This window comes from Scyliorhinus torazame, chromosome 1 (assembly GCF_047496885.1).
Source record: "Scyliorhinus torazame isolate Kashiwa2021f chromosome 1, sScyTor2.1, whole genome shotgun sequence".
NCBI classification, from domain to species: Eukaryota; Metazoa; Chordata; class Chondrichthyes; order Carcharhiniformes; family Scyliorhinidae; genus Scyliorhinus; species Scyliorhinus torazame.
The window spans coordinates 4,686,401-4,690,283 of record NC_092707.1 but is presented as its reverse complement, the minus strand read 5'-3'; positions in this window follow the sequence as shown (position 1 = coordinate 4,690,283).

The following is a 3,883-nucleotide window of genomic DNA, read 5'->3' as shown; positions in this document are numbered from 1 at the left end:
ACAATTCTGGTCACCACACTACCAGAAGAATGTGGAGGCTTTGGAGAGGGTGCAGAGGAGGTTTACCAGGATGTTGCCTGGTCTGGGGGGTGTTAGCTATGTGGAGAGGCTGAATAGACTCGGACTGTTTTCTTTAGAAAGACGTGGTTGAGGTGTGACCTGATAAGAGGCATACAAGATTATGAGGGGCATGGGTAGAGTAGATGAGCAGGTAATCTTTTCCATGGTGGAGGGGTCAGTCACCAAGGGGCATAGGTTTAAAGTTTATGGGGCAAGGTTTAGAGGAGATGTCCGAGACAGTTTAAAAAAAAAACTGAAGAGGGTGGTGAGTGCCTGGAACGCGTTGCCAGGGGAGGTTGTGGAAGCAGATACATTGACGGTGTTCAAAAGGCATCTTGACAAACACATGGACAGGATGGGTATAGAGGGATACGGCGCAAGGAAGTGCTGAGGGTATTGGCCAAGGTTGGTATCATGACCGGCACGGGCTTGGAAGGTTGAAGGGCCTGTTCCTGTGCTATATTGTTCTTTGAAGTAGCGGTGAAAAATGGGCTTTCTTATCCTTAATACTTGACTATTCCACAACACATTTCTAATTTGGTCTCCCATTTTCTACCCATAGTAAGCGGGAGGTCATTCAAACCTCTTCTGCCTGTAACAGACTACAGCCACAGCAGTTGATTAACCACTCATTCATGTGTTCAAGAGGCCTGATCATAGAATTTACAGTGCAGAAGGAGGCCATTCGGCCCATCAAGTCTGCACCGGCCCTTGGAAAGAGCTCCCCATTTACACTAACGCCTCTACCCTACCCCGTAAATCCACCTAACCTTTTGGACACCAAGGGGCAATTTATCGTGACCAAACCACCTAACCTGCACTCTTTGGACTGTGGGAGGAAACCGGGCACCCGGCGGAAACCCACGCAGATAAGGGGCAGAAGGGCAAACTCCAAAGTCACCAGAGGCCGGAATTGAACCTTGGTCCCTGGCACCGAGGCAGCAGTGCTATCCACTGTACCACAGGGTTGCCCTGTGCCACCAGACATAGCTGCCCTGTCCTGTGCATTGCCCACCGGCATCACAGAGTGCCTCAGGTCTCAGACATCTTGATCCATGGTCATAACCCTCGCAGTCAAGGCTTCCACCTTGGATGCCACCCGCTTGATGTTGGTCTGGGTAGCATGCTTTGTGAGCACCGCCTCCTGCTCCTGCAGATGGATGGACTCCTCCAACAGCACCTGCAGGCTCTGGGTGGTTGCCAACACCCCCTCCTGTCGTGCCCGGATCTGAACCGACATCCACCAACATTGATGGACCATCCTTTCCAGAAGCCCGAGACCAGTCTCGATGGCAGCGGTCGGGCCACCCTCTGACTATCCACCCCCTTGGGAGTTCCTACCTCCTCCATATGTATCACAACATGTGTGTTGTGCACACCAGAGTGTCCCAGGAGCCTCTTCCCTATAATAGCCCACTGAGGTGTCTCTGGAATGGTAGAGGGTGTCGGTGACAGCAGTCACGAGAAGTCAGTGTCGTCCGTGGACTGGTGATCCGGGGTGTTGTGGGAATTAAAGGAGAATGGATATTTCAAGTGGATTGCAGTCATTATTCCTTCAGAACTGCACAATTGAATGGGCGGCACCATGGCTAGCACTGCTGCCTCACAGCACCGAGGAACCAAGGTCAAGCCCCGGGTCAGTGCGTGCTGGGAGTTTGCGCTTTCTCCCAGTGTCTGCATGGGTCTCACCCCACAACCCAAAAGGTGTGCAGGGTAGGTGGATTGGCTATGCTAAATTGCTCCTTAATTGGAAAAAAAAATTAGGTACTCTAAATTTATTTAAAAAAGAGAACCGCACAATTGTACAGCAATCTGACATTTTCAGCAGAGGCTGCAGACAAAATGTACCCCTTTAAGTTTGTGTGCATATTTGGCCATGTAAAAAAATTAAAGGGCTACCACCCTTAAACAAATGGCCCTGCATTAAGAGGGAGGCAGAAATTATGACAAAACAGTGAGGAATTCTGGGGTAATTTGAACATGAGAACTAAATTCAAGGGGAGTCGGCATCGGTCGGTCAGCAAGTACAGTGGTAATGGGTGAATATAACTGTGTGAATTTGGGCACATTTTTCTAGCTTGAGTTTTGTGGTTATTTACTAAGGCCACTGGGCACATAACAGCACCAGTTTTAAAAATTATTTCAGGCCTTGTCAACAACATTCACATCCTATTATTTGTTAACGGTCACAAATGACCCTTGAGCATGTGGCAAGTTGTTTTCTTAAATTGATATTGTCATATGTACCGACGTACAGTAAAAAGTATTTTTCTGCGGCCAAGGGAACGTACACAGTGCGTATATAGACCATCTAGTGAGGTACACCCACAAGCCTGACAGACCGAGTATTGTGTTCAGTTTTGGTCTCCTTACCTGAGAAAGGACGTACTGGCACTGGAGGGTGTGCAAAGGAGATTCACTAAATTAATCCCAGAGTTGAGGGGTTGGATTACAAGGAGAGGTTGAGTAGACTGGGACTGTACTCGTTGGAATTTAGGATGCAGCGGGATCTTATAGAAACATATAAAATTGTAGTTGTTTCCACTGGCGGGTGAAAGCAGAACTAGGGGGCATAGCCTCGAAATAAGGGGAAGTAGATTTAGGACTGAGCTTAGGAGGAACTTCTTCACCCAAAGGGTTGTGAAGCAATGAAATTCCCTGCCCAGTGAATCAGTTGAGGCTCCTTCATGAAATGTTTTCAAGATAAAGATAGTTTTTTGAAGAACAAAGGAATAAAGGGTTATAGTGTTCGGGCGGGAAAGTGGAGCGGAGTCCACAAAAGATCAGCCATGACCTCATTGAATGGCGGAGCAGGCTCGAAGGGCCAGATAGAACATAGAAAAATACAGCACAGAACAGGCCCTTCGGCCCACGATGGCCTACTCCTGCTCCTAGTTCTTATTGATGTGCAACCTGGATAGGAACTTGTAGGTGGTGGTGTTCCCATGCAACTTCTGCCCTTGACCATCTAGGTGGTAGAGGTCCCGCATTTGGAACGTGCTACTGACAGAGCCTTGGATCAAATTGTTGCAGTGCATCGAGTGTATGCTACACACTGCTACCACTGTGCAGGAATGGTGAAGGGAATGAATGTTTAGGGTGGTGGATGGGGTGTCAATGACATGGGCTTCTTTGTCCTGGAATGTTGAGCTCGAGTGTTCTTGGAATTGTACTCATCCAGGCAAGTGGAGAGTATTCCATCACACTCCTAATGGTGCCTTAGAGATGGTGAGCAGACTTTGGGGAGACTGGAGGCATTACTCCACAATATTTCCTGCCTTTGGTAACCACAATTCAGTTTCTGGTCAATGGTAACTCCCAGGATGTTGATGAAATTCAGTAATGGTAATGGAGTTTTAATGTCATGGAGAGATGGTTAGAATCTCTCTTGTTATGATTCACGACTCCTCAGACACCGAAGCAATCCAAATCCACATTTGGCAAGACCAGCACAACATTCAGACTTGGGCTGAAAAGTGGAAAGTAATAGTTGCATCATGCAAGTGCAAAACAACAAGAGTGAATCTACTCTTCTCCCTTCGTCAGTCAACAGCATTACCATTGCTAAATCCCCCACCAATCTGCTCGGGTTATTGCTGACCAGAAACTGAAATGGACCAGCCATGGAAATACTGTGACTAAACCAGAGCAGATCAGAGGCTGGGGATTCTTCAGTAATTGACCTAATGACTCCTCAAAGCCTGTCCACAAATCTACAAGGCACAAGTCAGGAGTGTGGTTTAACTCTCCACTTGCCAGGATGAGCGCAGCTCCAGCAGCAACTCAACACCATCCAGGACAAAGCAGCCCACCCTTCCAACCT